This window comes from Talpa occidentalis, unplaced genomic scaffold (assembly GCF_014898055.3).
Source record: "Talpa occidentalis isolate TD23 unplaced genomic scaffold, MPIMG_talOcc4v2.1 talOcc4.5, whole genome shotgun sequence".
In the NCBI taxonomy this organism is placed as follows: Eukaryota; Metazoa; Chordata; class Mammalia; order Eulipotyphla; family Talpidae; genus Talpa; species Talpa occidentalis.
Genome location: NW_023604861.1, coordinates 22,292,274 through 22,317,341, shown reverse-complemented (window position 1 = coordinate 22,317,341; position 25,068 = coordinate 22,292,274).

Below are 25,068 nucleotides of genomic sequence, written 5' to 3'. Positions count from 1 at the left end.
TTTCAGCTGAAATATCCAATGAAAAGAATATATTCCACTGGTAACTATCACTAAAGATATTTTCTCTTTATTCTATTTACTTCCAACATAGCAAGAATCAAACCTCTGTTATTTTTCTTAGGAGAAAAAAAAATCAAACACCCTTTGTTTATGAAGACCAGATGTTATTTCTGTAGCTGTGGAGTAAAGGATTTCATAGACCTCCATGGATTTAGAGGTAAAAAGCAAGTTTTCTAATCAGTGTTGCCTGTAAGAATGCCCCATTCCCCAAAAGGCCTATCCTGTGAAGTTGCTTTCTTTCTCTCACCTTCAAATGTCAACTCTCTGACATGCAGTTGAGGATGAAAAAAATCACCCTCTTAAACAAAGGATGGCTTCCCTGGAGGGCATGAGTGATCTAAGAACTATCCAACTAACCATATTAGTATCTGACAATTCCATCTAAATCATATTTTCAAATCTCAGCAGATTCTGTGAAGTCAAAATACTTATTTTTACTCTTAACTAATTTTTACTTCTTAAACCATTATTCCAAGGCAAGAGACTAAGATTCAGGTCATTGACCTAAAGGCAACCTTTCTAGTTTAGTTGCTCTTGTTAATTACTGGTAATTGTCTTACTAATTAAACTTACGGCCATTAGTGAAGTTTATCTTCAAGTCAATGATTAAACTATATCTATTTATTTTAATTTGAGGGCACCATTTTAAATTTTAAAAACTATTCTATTACACCAAGAGGCCTTTTTCTTCTCTTTGACAGTTTGTATTATGGACAAGGTTCTTTTTGCAACCTTACCTACTTTGAATTTGTTGTACTTAAGTCTGTATTTTGTATCCTAAAATATCACATTCTCTATAATTTATCCAAGCCTCTCAAACCATGATCACATTCATTCTATAGTACAGCTGCCACTCTTACATAAAAAATTGTAATAAAATCCAATTTACTTGAAATCATTCACATTTTTCTAGAAGTGAGAATGATTTTACTTGCATGGGACTATCAAGAAAGACTACTGATAACTATTTAGCCTTCATTTAACTGAACAGAAACTTTAATAAATCAAACGCAAAAATTCAGTGTTTTAGGAAAAACATTATTCCTTTTCAATATGAAGGGAGGGAAAGATTAGTAGTCAAGTCACTTGAAATGCATCTTGATTAAATTTTGATAGGAACTTTTAAAATGTCTCATGTTTGTCCAGATTGAGATATACTGTTTTACTTGATTTAAATAAAATAGCATATTTTCTTTAACTTAGATATTTAAATACTTATTCATTAGCATTAATAATTTGAAGTTTGTGTAGAGCTATTTAAAGTTATTAACCACTATTGAAATATTTCCAATATGACAAGAATGTTTTCTTTCAAAATGTCCAAGTATTTTGGAAGAACAAATACATTAATAATAATAACAGTAAATTACAAGTGACTTTGAACAGTTACCAAAGGGGCAAGAGATATAAAAAATACATATCTAAAAGTAAAATATTTAAGCAATACAACAATCAAATTAGAATATAAAGGGTATTAGGAAAATGTATGGAAAGGACAAATATATAAAACTTCATAAGATATAGTGGGGCTTTTGAATTATTTCATATGGGAGCCTCCCAGGTGGCATAGGGGTTAAAGCCAGTGCTAGCAACCTATTGTCAGCCACTGCAGCACAAGTTGGATCCCCAGCCAGCCAAGTAGCAACCTACATGGTGCAGCAGACCTCTCTTGTCTTGCCTGCTATTCCCCTCAGCAGTGTATTTCAGTAGATCTGCCTGTTCTGTTCCCTGCTCTGTCTTTGGTGAATCCTCTCACTCCTCATCTCTCACCCCAGTTCTTGTATGCATAAATAAATAAATCTTTTAAAAGTAAAGTATTTCATATGACTCCATTATAGTAAGAAGTGATGTATATTTTGTATACACATACATATATGTACATGTTCAAATTTATGTGTCATTATTCATATTTATTTATATTTTCCATGAGTTAGACAGAAAAGATTAAAGATAAAATAGGTAACCTTTCTGCCACTGACTTTATAGGCTATTCAAAGGAGAATGGATTTTATCTTGTAGCTAATGTTGTTTGAGAGTTTGTGCATGGAAACATTTTTATAAGATGAGTATTTAAGAATGATCATTTACCATAGTGTGGAAAATAACTTAGGCAAGCATGAACTAAAGAAGGAAAGCAGGAAGATGAATGTTATTAGGGGAGTCTAAGTGAGAAAGAATGAGAGAATGCTGCCTTGGCTCTAAACATAAGCCTTAATTTTACTATATATATTAGAGAAACATAGTTGCAGGTAATAACCTGGAATGATAAGCTGGCATATACATATGGATTCATATTTAAAAATCACGGTTGACTCTTAGACTATTGAACTAAATTCCCAGATAAATTCAATGACAATTCATTGTCAATAAACTTTAGAGTAATGATTTTTGAAAAACATTTCAAGTAGCAAGTATGTGTTTACTAGTCTTTAAAATGATTCTTCTAATAATTGGACTTCAATTAAAAGTAGAAATCTGCATAATTTAAATTATACATAAAATCCCTGTTCCATATAAATCAGGAACACACATTTCAAATTACATTGCTAGTATATGTGCTAGTCAGCATGGCTGCCTCAATAAAATACCACAGACTAACCAAAAGTGTGAGATTAGAGTCCTCGTTGACTCAAGTTCTGGGGAGAACTGGCTTCCTGACTTGCACAAAATCACCTTCTCACTTGCATACTCATAGAGAGCTCTGATCTCTTCACCCCATTGTTACCGAACGCCGGCCTCAGTTTCCCTCAGCCAATAAAAGGAAACTAAGTTTGAGGAAAAGGAAAGCGGTTTTATTTGTCGACAAATGAGGAGGGCGGCAGACTCATGTCCGAAAAACCACCGTCCTGCTCTTTGGCAGTGGGCAGGGGTATTTATACAGGGGGAGATGGGTAGGCATCCGCGAAGGGAAGGGGGAAGGGGTCCGCCCAGAGACAAGTGGGCTCCAGCTCAACAGGGAGATGGATGGGGGTCAGCTCATTCATCTTAAGGGAAGGGGAAGGTGTCAAGGCACAGAGAGGGGTGATCGCCAACTTGTTTTCCTTAGGGCGAGGGGGAAGGGTCTACAGGGAAACCGGTGGGCGCCAGCTTTTTTTTCTTCCCAAGGGGAGGGGAAGCTGCAACAAATGGGAAAGACAAGTCATCAATCCTGTTAATGCTAGATAAGGGGAATTGCAAAAAATGGGGGAAAGATGAACTTGTTAACTGTATCATAATCCCCACTCTCAGTTATGACCTTCCATTTCTATGGGAAAAGGGGCGTCGTGTCATCTGGCTGCTTCCTGCTGAACAGGGTCGTCGTGGTGGGGGGTTTACGATGGAAGGCCTGCACTTACTGGTGCCATAGTTCCCGACATGATGTTAAGGTCTTGGTGCTGGTGTGGCAGCGACAAGATATACAACACAGCATAGTCCTAAATGTAAGAGGGATTACTTTTTCTCTTCCTCAAGATGATGACATTAAGGTTATAGCCCTCACTGGAGAGGACCAGAGAATAATATAGTTACGGAAACATAATTTTTCTCTACCCTCATCCCAATTCTGTAAAATAGTAAACCAAATCTAATTTTAACAATTTTCCCTATATTTGCATAAACTCATAGGGCAGAGTAAACAAGTAGAGTGTTGTTGGCTTTGTTGAAAATTCCACAGGCCTTAGCGTGAGCTTTTTAACATCCAGTCCATGCCGGCTTTATCAAAGTCACAGTCTCACCAATCTTCACCTGAGATTTCCTCTTCTCAAGGTTCCCAGGACTTTTTCCAGGTTTTCCTCAGTCCTGTCCATGGAGGCAGCTTCCTCATTTTTCATGGAGGTCTCTGGAACCCAGTAAGCAAGGTGACAGGATCTTCTTGGCTCGCTCTTCTCAGCTCAGCACGGTTTATTCCCAGAAGAATTTCAATCAAAGCCTTTTAACAAAACATGTTTAATTTACCAGGTTAAGGAGAAATAAATAAAATTCCCTATTGAGATTATGCAAAGATAGACATTGTCCTGAGAAGTACAAATATTGCTTATAAATTTTTGGGATGAGACAAGAGAAAAGCAAATGCTTCAGTTTGTTCATAAAAAGATGCAAATTGTCATTGTTAAGATCATAGCCCAGCTTAAAGACAAGGTTTCTGGAGACCCAAAAAACCAAAACATTAAAAACTAATTTTTTTTTAAAAAGTCATGAAATATTCAAATCTTCCTCAGTGTACTTTCCATATATTAAGTCTCCATCTTCTGTTGGTAATTTTCATAAATCAAATTTTTATAGGCTCAGTAGGTCTTTTCAGTTCCAAAACATATCTATATTGTCAGTCTCTTTTTGTGAGTTTTTTTTTAAAGACAAAGCTCAGCAAATAAACTTTAGAAAGAACAAAAACTCGAAAATGACCATACCTAAAATCATGGCTTAAGGTAAAAGACAAGGATGTTTGCTCAGTTTTGTGACAAACATACACATATATATTTCAGTATAATCAGAACCATCCAATAATATTATACCAGAACATACTAGGTTTAAAAATCACATATATTTTAGAACACTTTAATCAATTTTATATATGCTGAAAAGGTATAACTTTTTCCCTCAATGACAATTTTTATGAAGTTTTAACATTTCTAGATTGGTCCAATGTGTTTTAGCATTTTGCTATAAGGAAAATAATTTATTAAGAGTCCTAAGACGCATCAAATAATTTTACTTGATTCAAAAAAAAACTTTACCATTTCTGAAATTTGACTCCAAGAAAAGTTTCTTCACAGGCTTAATAATATATACAGATTTTTATAAAACAACACTAAGGTACCCAGAGTGATAACTAGAGGTTTTTAAAAGTAGATATATTTTCACAGTGCTCAACAATGCTGACAGGACTATATTTTTCAGTTTACCAAGTCCAAGGGTAAAAGAGAACCAAGATTTCAGATTACCTAAACAGTTTTTAATTTGTCATCAAGAACTAGTAAAAGCAGTTTAAGAATACTTGAGCCTTTACTGCAGATGGAAAAGAAATTAAATTTTGGTTTTACGTAAGTACACCACTGATAATAAATTTGAATATTCCTAAAGCAAGTCATTCTAGCACATAGCATTTTACTAAGATACCTCTCTCAGATCTGCAAAGCTTTAACACCTTTTTTTTTCAAGATAGCCATTTTGTTTTGACACTAAATTTTTCAGACCTTTAGCATATTTTTTTACATACATATCTTAACACAATCTCGCTTTATTTGCATTTAGAGTTACAACATTTTAGTTTTTAATTTTTAGATTGTAAGACTGTTATAGAAGACTTTTGTCTTTATTTATGCCCACAGGCCCAGAGATCTTTTTCCAAAGTTCAAGCCCCCAGCAATTAGGCAATAGAGCATCCATTGCCCCAGCAGAGGCACATTCGCACTTTAAAACAAGCAGGGAGTACTGAAGCTGGAGACTCCCAAGAGATCATCTGGGGCACACAAGTCAGGCGCCTGGCCAGAGAAAGTCCATCAGTCACTCCCTGAAACTTTTAGTCCACTCAGGCCTTGTCCCAACAAAACTTCAGCTAATTAACAGGCAAGCCTCACATTTTTTACTTTAAGACATTGTTAGAGCTGTTATGCTATTATTCCTTTGTACTGGATAACTCATACATAAACACATGTTTTATTTTTTCCTGGATGATAACAATAAAGTTTTGTTTTCCTACTATAAGAAGCAAAAATACACCAAAAGCTCATCAAGCAGTCAACAAACTTTCGTTATTAAACTTAGTAAATCCTTAGTTTTATAGGAAAAATATACCACCATTTAAATAATGATAAGAAGAACAGAGATACCAACTGTAGCTCTAGTTTTTCTTAGGATACGAAGTTCAAATTGCAGAGTTATAAATGAAACAAATTTATATACCAGAGGTTTTTCTTTTTTTTTTTTCCTTGGCTAGGACAAGGGAAGGAAAAATCAATTAAGTTGCTTACCTGGGGAACAAAGGTATTTCTTTCAAGGTAAATAAATAGTGGGCCAGTCTTTTTAGAAGAGAATTTTATCAAAAAGAAGTCCAGCTATAAACAAAATCACACTTATCTCTGTTAACATAGACCAGGTCAATATTTTTTCTTTTTTTTTTTTTGACCACTCCAAATTTTTTAAAACACATTTAACATACAATAAAACTTTTAACTCCCAACATTATAAATCTAAGACATATGTGCTTTAATTAAACCATTACATTTTGAACTAGTTTTTGTTTACCAAAAATTTTAGATCGCGATCTCAAAATTTGGGTTCTTTTCTATTAGAATTTATATAGGCGCCATTTAAAATGATTTTTAACACAGTAACCCTCCAGAGACAAAAAAACACAAAGGCAAAGACATAGACACAGAGATCTCTTTCATTTAGAATTTTGGCCATTTGCACTAATTTTTAGAGATAGTTATTTTACCAATATTTCTGACAACACTGACAACAATTATTAATTTGTTTTTTAATATCTTTTCTAACTAACTCCTTCAGATAAGAAAACATTTCTCAAGTTATATTTGTAAGAATGCCCCTTAGGTTCTAAAGAAAGTGGGGCATAAAATTCCCTATCAGTTTTCTAAGGCCACATATTCCTTTAAATTCCTAGAAGAGATATTGGATGGGTAGACAGTTTCACCAAAACTATATCCCTTTCAATACAAAGATAGACTAATTCCTAAAACAACTTAAGTTTTCAAGTTAAGTTGATATAGCCATCTAAGTTCTGTTGGTTTTTTTTTTGTTTGTTTGTTTGTTTTTTAATCAAGGAGGTTTCCAATAAGAGAGATGGAAGTTAAAGTCCTTACATGTTCTAATAAGCATCCCATTTTAATCATTTTAAAACCTCTAGAACCCAAGATTGGAACCATTTTTAAAGACAAGCATAGAAAACTCAAATTGCTTCACAGAGTCCTAGTTTCTGTTTGACCTCACGGATGAGGCCTGGTCCAAGAAAGATAGAACATGGGCCATGAGATATACATGGGCCACGAGAAGGACAGCAGAAGAGGCAAATTAAGATCTTAACTTGGCAGCTTATTTGTTCTTAGATTCTTACTAGAAATTTGATAAGGAATATTATTTACAGAAACCTACTATGTAGTTTGATTAGTAAATTGATTATTTTAAGAGACTTAGATTTTCAAGGAAACCTAAAATTTTATGGTCAATAAGAAGTTTAGAAATTTTCCAACCAACTAGCAAGCTTCCTTTATAGCTAACTAGAAAGTCCAAAGTAATCTTGACAAAACCATCTGAGCCTGATCCCAGAAGTCTCAGCACGTGATCAGAAAAAGCCTGCAAATTTATAGGAAGAAAACACCTCCTTAAAGTGGAGAACACTCTCTTCAGCTTACTTTACATCCAATTATTACAGTGACTGGTAAATACTGAGTTAGGTATCTGACTAAAACATAAAAAGCAGAAAAATACCAAATTTTTAAATTATCCAAGACCTGATTCCAGATACTTGCTTGAATTCCTTACACAGGCACAAAGATCAGATTTACAAATCTATTTGCATAAAATGGGGAAAAGGTAAGGTAAGACAAGAATAGAAAAACTGAAAAAGAGATGTCCACAAGACCAAAAACCTGGCTCACAAAATGCCAAGAGCTGGAGGCCTGGGTAGAAGGGATTAGCATAGCCATTGACACAGCTATGGAAACCAAGATCCTCAGTCTCCAATGCCTAGATTACAAAGCATAACACCCAAGCAGGTATAAAGATATGGAGATTGGGCCTATTGTAGAATTGGGCCTATTGTAGAATCTCTGGTCACTTTCAGATTCTACATAATTATCCAGAATCAGCAACTAACCCGAAGGCTCACAAGGGGCAAATCCCTCCCAAACAGAAGACAACTAAATCCGTTCAATCTCTGCACAGGCTCCGGAGAGCATACCGTCTGCCCACCTGTGCCTAAGTAGCTTCCTCTTTTCACCAACCCTCTCCCTCTGCAGGGCAGCAGCCTCCTGCCTGCCCATGACCTGTCTCTCTGGGGCCTCTCCTCACTGACCTCCCTCAGTGGAGGTCACTCTCCTCAAAGCCACCCACCTGCAACCACGCAGGCCTCTCTCAGCAAACCTGTCCCTCCTGGGGCAGCTGTTCCTGCCCGCTTGTGTCTCCTTTACTTTCCTTGTCCCTTTCCCTAATAAACCTGCCCTTTCAATATAACTAATGTCTCTGTCTGGTGGAGAAACTGGCCTGGGAAGCTTGCTGCAGGTCCCTGAAACAGGAGCTCTGGCAACACCTTTCCCATAGTGAACCCAAAGACCCCGCACTCCAGACCCACTAACTCCAAAAACAACATCAAGTAGAAGTCCTGGTCCAAGCCCAGTTTTCTCTCTGGAACAATTACAGTCCTTCCAGCCATCTGCCAATGTCCTAGAAGAGTCAGAATAATCTTAGGTTGCCTAAAGCCAAAGCATCTGGACTGACACTGAATGTCAGGGTAAGATTTTAGCAGAGCATAGATAAAAGGAGCTCACAGGTGAGCCAGCCAAAGTGGAAAAGGAGAGTATATTGCCTGGCTCTTGTGCTAAAAAAAAAAATCAGTCTGTTCCCCACAATCAGTTTTTCCTGGGCTCCTGCAGGGAAACCGTGATAGGGGTTGCTTCTTAGACATAGGTTTGTAGCTACAGGTCGACCACTTAGTTAATATTTTCCCCAAGGGGCTTTTAGATGGAACAAATACGGCACCTCTCATAAGTTTAACTAAATCCCTGGCTTCCAAAAACAAACGGGAAACTCCAAATACCAAATACCAAATAGATATCAAGTGACAAAAACACCAAATGTTTCCCAATTCCCACTCAACCGGGCCTAACACACCAAAGAGCGCTCCAAATTGAGGGAGACTCATAGACTCCCTCCCAAATGAGGAGACCTGAACTCCCTCCGCGAGGGGACTCAGATTCCTCCCGAATGTGTGAAGGCCAAGGTCTTGGCGTGCACGCCAGGGGAACTTACACCAAACGCCAGGGGACCGCGGTTTTCCGTCCAGTTTCCATCTCCTCAAAGGTAAATCCAGGGTGCAGAGAAGAGCTGTGCCTCTCCCGAGGAGGACTTGGGAAGTTCCCCGGAGGAAAAAGAACTCCGGCAGCTGCTGGGACTCTCCCTCATCCTCCTGGAGAGAGGGCGCTCCCTCTCAGCAGGAGGGTCAGGATGCCACCCGGGATGCCCAGGCCCCTCTCTGACAGCACAGACCAGCATAGATAGGTGAGCCCTGGTGCGCAGCAGCAGGCAACAGCTCCATCAGTTGGAAGTCAGAGTTGGGGTTGGGAGAGCCGAAGTGGCATCCACCTCCTGGCTGGCTCGCCAAAATTGTTACCGAACGCCGGCCTCAGTTTCCCTCAGCCAATAAAAGGAAACTAAGTTTGAGGAAAAGGAAAGCGGTTTTATTTGTCGACAAATGAGGAGGGCGGCAGACTCATGTCCGAAAAACCACCGTCCTGCTCTTTGGCAGTGGGCAGGGGTATTTATACAGGGGGAGATGGGTAGGCATCCGCGAAGGGGAGGGGGAAGGGGTCCGCCCAGAGACAAGTGGGCTCCAGCTCAACAGGGAGATGGATGGGGGTCAGCTCATTCATCTTAAGGGAAGGGGAAGGTGTCAAGGCACAGAGAGGGGTGATCGCCAACTTGTTTTCCTTAGGGCGAGGGGGAAGGGTCTACAGGGAAACCGGTGGGCGCCAGCTTTTTTTTCTTCCCAAGGGGAGGGGAAGCTGCAACAAATGGGAAAGACAAGTCATCAATCCTGTTAATGCTAGATAAGGGGAATTGCAAAAAATGGGGGAAAGATGAACTTGTTAACTGTATCACCATCATATACGAACACCAATTCCACCATAGCACCTCATGCAAATCCAATTACCTTCTAAAAACCCCACCTCCAAACACTACTATATAGAGGATTGGACATTCACCATTTGCATTTGTGGGGGATACAAACATCCAGTCAATTGCAATAAATGGGATATGAAATACATAGATTTATTAAAGTTTTCAATATCAAATTATGATTTACTTAACAAGACAAAAAGTAAAGTGATTGTGCAAGGGAACCTAAGAATTGCCAGTTATGCTCTCCCAATCACACTTTCTTTGCCTTTGCAACTTATCAATTAGCTGTGCATCTCTTCAATCAACTCTCAGAGTTCTTACAAACAAAATCTTACATAGAATAAATTGATATGCTTTATCCTAGCACACAGTGCTCTGTAGTAGTATATTTTACATTGATTTAAAATGCATAGAACAGTTGAGGAAATAATCAAATACTTTAAGTCACTCATTCTTGGTGTGTCTGTTTATGATGCATAAATGTATCTGTATTATATATTTTGACTATTCTTATAGTCTTTATCTGACTTTCAGTCTTTCCATAGTTGCCTACCTTCCTAACTCTAACAGGGAAAGACTATTTGGTGAAATTTAAACAAATATGTATGCAGAAGTCACACAAATCAGTAAAAAAGTCAGCTGTATATATACTAGACACACCGTCAGTCCTTGAACATCACCAGAATCTATGTCCTTTTATAATGGCTAATTTTCCCTCTTTATATCAAAAGCATAAGATTCAGAAGCTCATTTTAATTACTTAACACTTCTGTCACTGTTGTCTCTATATTTTCTCACATATATTTTCAAAAGCATGGCTAAGTATCCATCATTCTGATTGATTTAACTCCACAAACTCCCTTGTCTCTTCTAACACTAGGTAGTATCTGCTCAGATGCTCAATACTTAGAAATTGGGGTCTCAAAGGAATTTGATTTCCTGTCTACAGGGAAGTTAAACATTCAAGAAGGACTATTAAATAATCAAAGCATTGCCTTTGGCTATTTTGTGTTCGCTTTTTGTCTTTGATCTGCCAGTCATCTCAAGTGGTATAATTCTCTCCCCTTAAGCTAGCCTTGAACTGTTTTTCTTTCGTTCCTTTTTAAACATTTACTGCTGATTACATCATTTTGTCAAACCAACGTATAAATGTCTTAGTAAGGTTAAAAAGATACTGAGTTAAACTATTTTAAGCACCAAGTAGCATCAGGACGATCCTTATAGTAACAAGTAAAAGACTGTTGAGTCTTTAAGCAGCATTTTCCTCTCCAAAAAACTCTAACCCTTTGGAAAGAGAAAGGAAATAAAGAACAGTCAATGTATACTTTGTGTTAAATCCATCAATGTAAATTTTGTTTATATACACACAACCATATGTATATACATATAAATAAAGCTATAGACAGTTATACACACATTTTTATACATACAAACATACATATTTACATAAATATATGTATATGGGAGCAGATATTCATATATGCACATAAAAGTGGACAGGGTGCATGTTTTCTATATTTATCACTTTTAAGTAATAATTTAAGTTACCATACACATTTTTAACATATTTAAATGTTGGCAGCTTGGGATTACTTGCTTAAAATACAGCAATATATTTCTGGAAGATTATTCAAATATTTTTATTCATCCTCAAAGATGTAACTTCAGGGAAAAACTCTTATCTTTTCAATTCCACACATGTTTAAGCTTCTAAATTTTGTTCTTGCCAGCAGAGATTTACTGTCAAGCACATAATATGCTGTTTAAGTTCAACCTGTTAATGACTTACATCACACTTAGGGCACATTAGACAGACTGAGCTCAATTTATTTAACTTTGGGGACTTGTGCTTTGAATGTATGTTAAGGGAATGGTGATTCTAATCATTTTTAATACTTATGTTAAAGGCCATACCAACAGTGTATTGGTAAAGAATTTGATTTTAATCAACATTTATAATCACTTAAATTTACAAGGGAATAATTTTGTTGATTATTTATAACTTCACAATAGACATTTTATAAAATGAACTTATTTTCCAAATATAAAAAGATATTTAAAGATATCAGCTCTCAAGACATAATTACTTTAATTTATTTTAGGGGAAAGTAACAGACCAAAAAACAAATAGAACTTCTTTCTTTAGAATGTTATATTTATATTTAAGTAAAATTTATTTTTAAATTGTATTAGTCATTCAGCTCATCTGGGTTATCTTAAACAGTGATGTTAAGGCAAACAACATTCCTTTCATGCTTGTGACACATTAATCTAGAATTTGGAAACTTGCTAAACAAACATATTAGTTAAATATGTACTTAGAAAAAATTCTATGTAGGCGATTATTCCCTTTGTGGATTAAAAATACTTCTTTATGCTATGTTAAATTTCCTATCCCTTATTTATTTCTCTCTCTTCCTTTCCTAGAAAGTTAATATAATACAGAAATTTTCCTAAAGTATCATTAGTTAGCATAACTTCATATGTGAGTGGGTGTGTGAGTTGTTTAAGAAGTGTTCATATTTTTTAAATGCTGTTAGGTGCATTTAGTTTACTAAATTTTCTTTAATTGCTTACTTTTTTAAGAAAAATGATTTTTTTTTATTTTCAAAACTACTGGATATAAAAGTTCCTATAGTAATTATCCTGATTTGAAAATTCTTTAAGTTGTGTGTAAAGCAACTAACTCATTCCTTATATAATTAATTTATATATATATATTTTTTTCCTTAACCAATATTTCCAAGGGAATTTTATTTTGTCTTCCTTTTTGATTTTGTTTCTTTCTCAATGAATTCACTATTTCCTTGCTTCTTATTATGAAAATTTCTTACTTGCTATCTATTATGTATTTGATTTGCTTTGAAATTATTCTGAAGTCTTCTATTTAGCAGCTTGACTGAATATCCAGGCTGTCACTTTTCAAACTTCATTTTGTACATATAAATAATTTGTACATTTAAATAATTTAAAACTGAACATTAATTCATATGCATTTTAGTTTTTCCGTCTGACAAAATCGGACACTTAGTAATTTTATTGTCATGAATGCAATTTAAAATATTTTGTAATATTCATTTTGATAATATGGCCTACTGGTAAACTATTTTAAATCCTACTTTTGTTGTTATTTTCACATTGGAGATTTTTAAAATGTCTACTTGTTATTCATTTATAATTATATTATATTGTCTTACGTCCCATGAAAAAATATGGTATTAACATTATTTTGTATTTGCTTACACTTGCTTCATAATTTCATAAATAATTTTATTTGCTTTGAAATATTACACATCCCATATTTGTTATTTGTTGTGTCTATATACAAAAATAGATCATTATCATTTATTTTGTTTTATAAATACATTTCAATTTTTGTTTCATACAAAAACCATTGCCCTCATTTTAATGGTCCGTATTTACTTTGTATGCAGTTCCCAATTTTCCCTAATTATCTAGTTACTTTTAAATTATTTCATTCATAATTTTTGTGAAGTGTCTTATACATAGCAGCATTTTTTAGGGTTTTTTTTGTTTGTTTGTTTTAGTGAATCTTGAATTCCTGCCTATTAAATAGGGAATATAGTTAATATTTCTTATTTTAATAATTGCTGCAACTGAATCAAGTGTCATCATCTTATTTTTATTTTATTTTCTTTGAATTTCTTTATTTATGATCATAGCTGCTTTATATTACATTGACCAATTGTTCTTTACCCTGCTCTCCTTTATAATATTCCCATTTAATTAATTTAATGGATACCCTTTTTCAGAGATTGTTTTTATTTCAACTTTCCCTTTTCTTTCTTGTTAAATTACTGCTTTTATTTTGGCTGGTAACTGTGTTAACTAATATATCCTCCAACTATCCTGTACATAGCTTGCTGGTGTCCAGCAAGAGAGTGTGAGAGTGTGTGTGTGTGTGTGTATGTGTGTGTGTGCATTTACAGATGTGATGATAGTTGTGGGATCAGTCTCCCCAAAGTCAGAAGGGATTTTTCCACAATGTCCAGAGTATGCCTTGTCTAATATGAGTCACCTTGGAACTAAGGTCAATCACGGCTCTTGGGTCTCATTAGAAACTGTCTATATTATTTAAAGAATGAAAATTACTTAAATTTAGAAATATTACCAGACACCATCTTTTAATCACATGGTTCCAACCCTTTCTTGTCATGTTGAAATTCCTCCTTTCTTCTCATTACTCAAGGTCATTTTGTACAAGATTTAGCACCTAGTTTGTTCCATTTGCTTTAGAATTTGAAGTCACAAACATTCTTTGTATGTTGCTAAATTTGGTCTTTTTCCCCACTAATCTATCTGATATTAATGTGTTAGTTCAGCCTCAAAAGACCCTGGGGAGAAGAGAATATTTTCTCTCTGCCCTGACATAGTATTATTTAAACTATGTAACATATATAGTCCTGATTTGTAACCAATACAAATTTAATTTTTAGTGTAACCAATACAAATTTAATTTTTTCCTTCATTGAATCAATTAAATTCTCAAGCTTCCCCTGCTGTCATATGCAACTGTAGTCAATTCTATCCTATCTTAATGGCTTCTTCTGCATTCACTGAAAGGCCAGAGTCTCTTAAAATATTGCTTTCTGGGCCTCCCTGGTGGCGCAAGGGGTTAAGCACTGCTCTATGCAGCAATCCCCAGCCTCTGCAGTAAGAGTTTGATCCCTGGCAGGCCAGGGAGCAATCCACATGGCGCAGCAGATCTCTCCTGTCTTACCCACCGCTCCCCTCAGAAGTGTTTTTCAAGCTGCCTGTTCTGTTCCCCACTCTGTGGTGAATCCTCTTACCTCCTGCATCTCTGGCCTGTACCCCACCTCTTGTATGCATAAATAAATAAATCTTTAAAAAAATTGCTTTCTATGCTATTACATTGGGAATGGATGCAGAAGAGTAAATTTATTAACAATACCAAAATAAGGTACCCAATTGTTTATAAATATAAACATTGTTTTGGTTTTTAAGGATATAAATAATGAAATAAACATATCAGGGAATGAGTGAAATGAATCTAATATATAATTATGAGCAAGTTTCCATTTATATTTATTTTAATAAATTGTTTCAAGATCCGGTCTCTGTTGCAATTATCATTAGAGTTTTGAAAATCATAAAAAAAAAATTCATCTTCAAATGAACAAAATAAATAAATAAATAAGAATAAATTTCATCTCCCTGGCCTAGAAAATAATTATATACCCAAAATAAATATACAAGACTGAAATATATGAAAGGATCCATTTGTTGCATTTTTTAAATGAAAGCAATATTTTCTGAGTAGGTTGTTAGTAATGCCTAAAGGAAGCCACAATACCACTTTACTCAGTTAAGTAGGAATGCATTCAAAATAAAATCTATACTAGTTACAATTAATGCAGATATTACATAAAATAAATACTAACATAAAATTAAATAATGACTTACTTATATTTATGATCATATGTAGTTTTCAAAGTTTAAATATTATCCATGATTTGGAGTAATATAGAATGTGTACTTTCTTTTCTTTCATTATCTCTAAGAATAATTATTGGTGACAATTAGAATTGTAAGAGATCCTAAGCCTCAAAATATTCTGTATCTGGGCCTCCTCTGGTGCCACAGGTGGTTGAGCGTCACACTGTGAAGCTGTTCACAGCCTCTGCAGCATGGGATCAATACCGGCCGGCAGGGGGGGTCCCACATGGTGCAGCAGACCTCTCCTATCTCACCTGCTGCTCCCCTCAGCAGTGTATTTCATCAGTCTGTCTGTTCTGTTGCCTGTTCCATCTCTGGTGAATCCTCTCACCCTCCCACACATCTGGCCTGTACCCCAGTTCTTGTATAAATAAATTAAAAAATCATAAAAAATATTCTGTATCTAATTGTTTTGTGGAAGACAAAAAAAAAAAACAAAACAAATCATAGGAAATTTCTTGGCACAGTAACACTCAGTAGTTGACTTGTGATAAAATCAAACATATTAACTTCAGTATTTAAATGCCCTTTGTAAAGTGTGTTCATTCAGCCAAGTTTGCTTTCTTAATTACTGCTCACTACTAGTGCTGAATGCACATTCAAAAGGAAAATCTACTCTGTATTTTGTGAGAAATTTTACCAGGTTGTTTCATAGAAATAAATCACTTGAATATGATATTTTTAGAAAAAATAAAGTGCTTCAGAAAAATGCACACACATACACAAAAGAAGTACCAGCAGCCTGAGCCAAGTTTTATTTTCTGTGACTAGAAAATGAAAATATAACAAAAGGAAGTTGAATTTGCCAAATATGCAAAGGACACCTAAGGTTGAATTGTATGTGCACTGTTCTTGCTTCACTGAATAGCAGGACTGGCTTTCTCTTTATTACAATCATGTACAATCAGAAAAATTACACCAACAAAAGTAAATGAACAAGAAAATGGAGATCCCACCTCAATTTGGGGGCTAATTCTAATAAGATATAGTGCATTTCAGAAAAGAGGTAAGGTTATACTGAAAATAATTTGAATTTATTATAATATCTTAAATTGAGTGTTTTATGGAGACATTGAGATAGTTTCTCCACTGTCTGTAGTCACATCAGTATAAATAATAAAGCATGAAGGATGCAGGCATTTTTCCTTTCCTTCTAAGAATCTTCATTTTTCCTGGTTATCCTTGAAAGTTGATTTTTTTTTTTTCCCAGCACAATCACAACAACCTGCTGCTTAAATTTTACTTTAAGGAATAGTATGGTAGTGTGAATATAAAAGATAGTTTACAATTTTACTGTCAATCCTAAAGCTTGATCTTTTCCTTGGCATTTTCATGCCTGAGAGAAAAATTATATCCATTTTAAGAGCAGGACTGGGCCTCCCTGGCAGTGCAAAGGTTAAAGACAGCGCTATCATGTTATTGCCAGCTGCTGCTGCAGCATAAGTTCCATCCTGGGCACGGGAGCTAACCCACATGATACAGCAGACCTCTCCTGCCTTGTCCACTGGTCCCCTCAGCAGTGTATTTCAGTAGATCTGCCTGTTCTGCTCCCCACTTTCTCTGGTGAATCTTCTCACCCTCTGCACCTCTGGCCTACACCCCAGTTCTTGTATGCATAACTAAATAAATCTTAAAAAAAAAGAGCAGGATTATTCCTGGTCAAGGGCTAGAAATTGTTATGAGGCAAAACCAAGAGGTGCCCCAAATATGGAGGAAAATCCATATTGCCTGTTCTAAGGGTCCATGTCTTCCATAAAAATTAAAGCAGAATAATTGAGCTCTAGTGTGGTGAAAGATTTGTAACATTAATAGATAGGAGTAGGGGAGAGAAATATTTCAAATATCAGACTCTTGATCAACTCTGCATAAGTATTTATTGTTCAGGAGTTTCTGGGTAAATTTATGTTGCTCTCTAAAGGCCTCTGTTCAAAGAATATATTCAGCAGGATTTATTTATTTTTTAACAATTTATTTATTTATGCATACAAGAACTAGGGTACAGGCCAGAAGTTCCAGGGTGGGGGTGAGAGGATTCACCAGAGACAGAGTGGGGAACTGAACAGGCAGATCTACTGAAATACACTGCTGAGGGGAGCAGCGGGAGAGACAGGAGAGGTCTGCTGCGCCATGTGGGCCACCTCCCTAGAAGGGGATCGAACTAGTGCTGCAGAGGCTGCGGACAGCTTCACAGTGCTGTGCCTAACCCCTTGCGCCACCAGGGAGGCCCATATGCAGCAGGATTTAAATTTTTAAAATTAAAATTTTACTTTGTGGGCCAGCATGATTTTTTTTTTAATTTTTTTATTAGTTAACGAATATAAGAACTGGGGTATAGACCAGAAGTGTGGGAGGGTAAGGGAGCAGAACAGGAGGATCTATTAATATACACTGCTGAGGGGAGCAGCGGGCGAGACAGGCGAGGTCTGCTGTGCCATGTGGGCCAGCTCCCTGGCCAGGGATCAAACTCATGCCACAATGGCTGGTGATAATTTGATAGTGCTGAGAGTTAACCCCTTCCACCACCAGGTTGGCCCAGCATGTTATCTATTTTGATCAATATTCTTTGTGCACTTGAAAATAATTTAAATTTTAATTTTGATAAAGTGTTCTAAAAACATCAGTCACATCAAATCGTTCGTATCACCTACATCCTTTCTGATGTGTTTGTTTAAATTACAGTAGCCATTTACTGATATTACTATTACTATGATTGTGGTTTTTTTAAAAGCACTTTAGTTCTGCTAATCATTTTCTTATATATTTTGAAATTCTGTTATTTTGTGTATACATATTTATGTGTATAATGCTAAGAGAAAAAAAAGAATAATGAAGATAGATGATGGGTAATCTAATGGTCATATGGAGTCACAATGTTAAAATCATCAGGAGGATGAGGTCACAAGTAAATGATCAGGTGGAACTATCACAAAGTTAAAGTAAATAAAAGTTCACTATGTTAGTCCTTTCAAACAGGTTATTCTTTTAGCTGGCTTCTTTGAATGTTGGCAGATTGGCCTAGTTCATATAAAATTATTGCTCTGCTATGCCTTTGTCCAGCTCCATTTTAAAATGATTCAAGTTTTCTAAGTGTGTGTCCAAAAGAAATGAAAACATATGCCCACACAAATAAATTCATGTGAGTTTTCACAGCAGCATTAGCCAGAAACTAGTACCAACTCAGATACTAATCAACTGGGGGACATATGGAAACAATGTGGTGAATTATAAGCCTCCCCATATTATTCAGATAGGCTTTCCCAAGATGTCCGGAAGAAGTTCTTCCAAGAGGTGTCACCTGGCATGTGTATTGTTTTGAGCTAATGTCAACTGAGACACCACAGGCTACAAGAGAAATGTTTTTTGTTTGTTTTTCAGATTTTTATTATTTTTTCTTTTACATTGTTGCTCATTTTTGTAGTTATTGGTTTCTCCCCTCAGGTGTAGTCCCTGTAAATATCCCACCAGCACATCTCTTGCGTACCCTCACCATGGTCCCTTGTGCTCTTCCATACACATGGGTGAACCGAACAAAGTGTCAAAAAAAAATTAAAGAGAGAAAACTTGCAAGAGAACTGTTACCACTCCATTTTTTTGGCAGTTAGAGCAGGGAGGGCAATGCCTAAAGAAAATGAATAGCCAACATATCCAAGACTCCAGGAAACATGTGCCAGAGTTGATAAATTCTGGGAGCCAATAAAAGTCCACAGTAGGGGGAAGCACTCCCCCACCTTAATCTGTTGCTGGGGATGATAAAACTACACCCTCGGAGTGCAGTAGAAGGGGGAATGACTTAGAAACTCCACCTGGGACCAATAAACTAACACCCCAGGAGCACCTGTGCAGTAGACCCTAGAAAGGGACAGAGTGAACACACCTTAGCAGCCCCTTTAAGCCATGAATCCCTTGCCATGAACTTTGCCCACTCAGACCTCTTCCCAAGTGTACTTTCACTAAATAAACTTTGCTTTGTTTGGATGTGGTTTTCAATTCACTCATAGTCATAGTCAAGAATCTAGGAACCCTAAAACCTGGTAAACAACTTAACTACCTAGAAGAACAGATTTAGGGTCATCTCCAAAAATAATCTTTCTTAACACAGGACACTATATGGCATGGCTAACATCTAGTTTCAGAACATCTGCTTTTGTCATATTGTGACAGAGGAATCTTCATATAAAGGTGAGGTTCTATGTCTAAGCCCCACCTAATGAGAGGTGGACCTGAGTGACTGAGTGAAGATATAGAACACTTGGAAGACTCACAAAGGAAAGACACAGGAGGAGACTTGTGGAGCTGAGACACATGTGAAGAAGAGCTGAGCAGTGATGGGAAGGTTGAGACACAGAAATGATATAGAGAGGGGAGACACTGGAGAGAGACAGGGAAGAAGAACCTGCTTGCCTTCCAGTTTTGGATGTGCACCAGGGATTTGGGGAACTTGGCGTTGAGACATGTAGAGACACTTGCAAGAGAGGCATTTGGGAAGGGTGAGAAGAACATCCTTTATCTTTATTTGTACTTTGATGTTGCTCCTTTTGTTCCAGACTCCTTTTGTTCCTGGACATTTCTGCTAGAAGGTAACTTAGACTTGTGGCCAGATTTCAGGCCTCACTGGCCCTGTTTGGGGCTGACTTTATCTGGCTGGGCATTTCATTCATGAGGGCATGGGTAACTTTGGGTGTTTCATTGAGAAACTATTATCCTTTTTCTTTCTTCTCTTTTGACACATGCTAATCCCATTAAAGTTCTTTCATACTAAGAGTATACTTTGTCTTTGTACAGCAGATGGCAGAATCAATTTAGAAAGTGCACGTCTGGGGTCTCCCTCAAATCACAGGGTATCCCTCAGTCTGTACATTAACAGTATGAGTGACCCTCTTCTCATCATGTGAGTCCCTTCATTTCTCCTTGACACTCCAAGCCCCTGTCACAGTCATTAATTTTAGTCAAGAGTAGAAACCCTTGGTCTGTCCTATTTAGTCTATGATTCCATTTATAGTACACAGATAAGAAAAGGTAAATTTAGAGTGATAGGAAGTAGACTAGTAGATGCCTAAGTCTGAGGGTGAGATGGGATGTGTAGTAAATGGACATATGTTATCTTATTGGAGGATAAAGATTGCTTTAATATAGATTTATATCAATCGTTGCACTATACCAGATAGTTACTAAAAATCACCTGAAATGAGTCAATGAAAATGGATGATATGGTGATACACGAAATACTTCTCAAAAAAGGCTTAATAAAAAACTTAATGGAAAAAATCAAAATTAATTGATTAATCAATGCACCTATTGCATTATTGAAACGTGAAATTGTTTTAGAAAGGCAAATTTTGTATTTATAAATAAGTTCATTTGGATTAACACACACCTTTTCTATGGTGGGAAGCGATAATGCTAAATATAGTGTATAACCTTCTGAATGAATAGGTGAGGTAACCTAAACTGCATCCTACTACCCTAAAGGAATATTTAAATATTGCTTAGCCTATTGGGAAATTAAATAGCCTCATTTAGTTTTCATCTTTTTTCTTTTTTCATGCCAAATCTCTAATGAAAGTGCTAAAGAGCAATGTAATGGCCAAAGGCAGGAAGCCAGAGAGAAAGGGAGAGAATAAAGAGCCAAATAAGCAACCTTTAAATAACTAAGAGTTGATTGATTGATTCAACCCATTTAGACAATTATCTTAATAGCTCTGTTTGTTAAAAATTTCTGGTGGTCTTGCCAGATACTCCAAAATAGCTGTGATTCAGAAACAATAAGAGTAGTGTTTAAGTGCAGAAGATGGCAAGTCAGACAATTTTGATTTAACTAGAGGCTCCATGATTTCTGACTGGTGTAACTTCTCCCCAGTTCAGGTCCATTTCATTCTGATGTATTGATATAAAGAGGTCACACTCGTAAATCACTTATCACGGTATGTGATGCATCATTTCCCTCAATAAATAATCATATAATTAATAATAGATGTTTTTAGCATTTTAGGAACCATTCAGAAGTAGTGAATGCAAATTACATGTATTGAAGATCAGTATAATGGCAGAAAAACAGTTTATGTCATCTGATGGGGAAAAGGTGTAGTGATTGGTCCTTACAGCTGACCAGTACGGACTAAATAACTGAATATTCCATATGTCCAAATTTCTTGTGATATTTTCTGTTCAAAATAATAAGATATATTAATACAGAAGAACATGACTGATTTTGTGAACATAAAAATTCAGAGGATCATTAAAATGGCTAACTGTTTCTATTTGGGATCAAATAACTGCAATTCAGGGGCACAGATTTCGGAAGAAAACCCATATAAAATCCCAAAGAGAAGGAAGAAAAGATAGACGCTATTATGGGGAGAATAGAGGAATATAAGGTAAGTGGTTTTAACATGTTTAAATTATTCTTGGCTATGCATTCTATCCTCCACCACAGAGTTCAGAATAATCAGTTCTTGTGATCTGGATCACTTCTTAAACAATTTTGTTTTGCTTGATGGGTCCTTGAAAACAATTGTTTTTGGCCCATTTCAAAGTCTTTGGCTTAGTTCATTCAAGACAAATGTCATTTGGGGTGCAACCTAAATCATCCATTACCCCTCTGGGTTCTTCTCAGGCTAGGTGAGTAATCAAACTAGCATTAGATGGGTTAGCAAAAGTAAAACAATCAATTTGATGGCAAGTATATGGAGAATTTGCATGGTCATAAATTAAGAAAAGTGGAACAAACCAGGAATATTTATCCTGTGTTTCAGAACCTAGGGCACGGAGGAGAGGGGAGACCACATGATAGACAAGAGGGGATGATCAAAAATACAGATGAGACTCTTAAACAGAGAGAACATGTTTACTGATAAATATAGGCCAAAACTCATTCTTCTAGGTCATAAAAGGGAGAGCAGCAATTTTTTTTTTTTTAAATTAGGAAAAGGTCAGAAACTTAGGACATATTGATCTCTTCTTCAATTAGAAAAGGTGCAAAGGACTTGGACAAGAAGAAAAGTTTTTCCTAGCCTGTACTACACTCAATGCATTCACTACACTCAATCCCAAACAATCTGCATTTTTTAAGTAATGGTAATCAATCTCCTGAGGCTCACAGGGTCTTGACTGAACTCTAGTTTGCATATGAGGTGACAAGTAGCCTACAAGAGGTCTCTTAAGAAAAATCTACCTGGCTTTTTTAGGGGGGCTGACTCCACACAAGTAATGTGATCTCTTGGTACTGGCTGTCCAGCACCATTTTGAAAATGGCCCCACAAATGGCAGCTTTACACCATGAACACAGGGGAAATTGAGCAATAAATTCCTTCAAAATGGAAAGGAATGTACTTTTGTATGGCATATTTTGCACTGATTCCTCCTAACTTATAAATCAATGTTATTAAGTAAATATTTGTCTTCCAAACATGTATTAATGATTAGATTTTATGCTAAAATATACAAATTGATACACAGGAGAATTCGGAAGCAGGATGAGTGTGAAAATCGTGGTCCCCAAGGGAAAGAGGAGGTTCCAGGTCCCCTGCTCCATTCAAGGAAGGGTGGAGCTGAGTGGGAAGGAAGAGAAGCTGGAGAAGAGACTGGAAGAAGGAAAGAAAGATGGAGATCCAAAAGGAAACCTGGAGGAGGTTCATGGAGCAGAGAGACAGGTGAAGAAGCTTTGCTTGCCACTAACACTTGGACTTGTACCAGGGACTTGGGGAACATGGAAGATACTTGAAATAGACATGGGGAGGTTAACAATGGCAGCATTTGTCTTGATTTTGATTTTGCTCATTTCCTTCCAGGCTAATCTGGCCACTTCTGCCCCTTTCCTATGGGTCCCACCAGAAGGTTCTCTAGACTTGTGGCAACCTTTTGGGACTCAGCAGCCCTGCTTTGGGCCAATCCTGCTGGGCATTTACTCAGAAGGGATGGGGAACTTCAGGTGCTTGACTTGGAAACTTTTATCTATTCTTCCCCTTCCCTTGTCTTTAATGTACACTAATTGTATTTAAGTTCCTATCCATTAAAAGTCTTATGCTCTAGACTATATTTTGTCTTGATGCAGTGGATGGCAGAACCTATTCAAAGAGGGCAGGTTTGGGGTTCCTGGGGTGCCCCTCATCCTGCTCAGTAACAATGCCTTACTTGATAAAGAAATGCATTTAAATACAGAATAAAATAATTGGACCACATTATAGAAAGATCACTGTTAATTTAGGGTCAGTTATGTTTTGAAAATATGAATAAAAATAGAGTTAAACAAAATCTCACAGCAAAGACTGTGATTTAATATATAAAAATTGATAACTTCCTATTTAGTTTTCCTAATGGCGATTATGTTAGAAGGTAGACAGAGGGGCATCTACCACATAAAGACAAGCATTCTCTTAGTGCGTAAGACCTTCCATAGAAAATAACTTTAATAGGATTGGTGTGCATAGAGAGAAAAGAAGAAAGTCTAATAGTGAACCAATAAAACACCCAAAGTTACCCATCCCTTCATGGCTAAAAACCCAGCCAAACAGTGATGACTCAAAGTGGCGCTTCTGATATCTGAAAGGTTGCTCAAGGTTAAGGCACCTTCTAGGGGGGAGCTAAAGGAAAAGGGAAGCAGGTCTTGGATGAAAGGTGCAAAATTAAAGTACAAATCAAGAGAAAGGCTGACATTGTCAGCCTCCCCACTTGTCTCTCATTCACTTGTCTCTTTCAAATATCTCAATATGTCCTGACTCCATGCGTCTCTTGCATATCCCCCAAGTCCCCGGTGCCAGTCCAAAGTCAACAAGCAAGAGCACCCTCCTTCGCATGTCTTTCTGTTCCACATGTCTCTGCTCTCCTTCTTGTCTTTGATAGCTTCACCTGGCCCCTCAGGTATGCCCCTCACTAAGAGGAACAGGGAATTTTTATGGGCATTTCCCTGTCACAATTATTGTTTCTTTCTTTTTTTTTTTTTTAATAGAGGCATGTTTTTATTTATTTATTTATTTGCTTGTTTGTTTTTTGTTTATACATGCACTGGGTACAGTCAGAAGTGCGGGAGGGTGAGAGAATTCACCAGAGCCAGAGCAGGGAGCAGACCAGGCAGAAGGACCGAAGTACACTGAGAGGGGCAGCGGGTGGCAGGAGAGGTCTGAGCGCCATGTGGGACCCTCCTCTGGTGGCTGGGGAGCAGCCAGGGATCGAACCGGCGTCGCAGAGGCTGCGGGCAGCTTTGCAACCCAACTCTCAACTGCTGCGCCACCGGGGAGGCCCACACAATTATTGTTTCAATTAAATTCATACATAATTTGGAGTTGAGCTGAATAAAATATTAAAAGCTTGTCTTGTTTCTATTATTAGTTTTTTGAAGCTCAGTGAGATGCAAAATCTCCCAATTCAAACAGGTATTATCTGAAATTTAATACAATCAATAATTAACAGGGAGCAGATTTTGTTACCCCTGAATATGTTTCTTTGGGATAAGTACTATTTTTGAGCTGACTTTTTTTTTAAGAAATTGCAGACAAGGGGAAGCCCTAAAAATGCAGTAAAAACTAACTTTTGGTAAGACAAATCTATAAGGGAAATCTCCAAAAGTTTAATTCTAAACTAATCAATCTTGAGTTTCCTAATCGGCAACAGTGAGATAATCTGCACAAGGGAAAGTGACTTACCCTAAGTGATTTTTTTTTCCTTTTTCTAACAGGCTTGTCCTACCCTCAATTATAAATA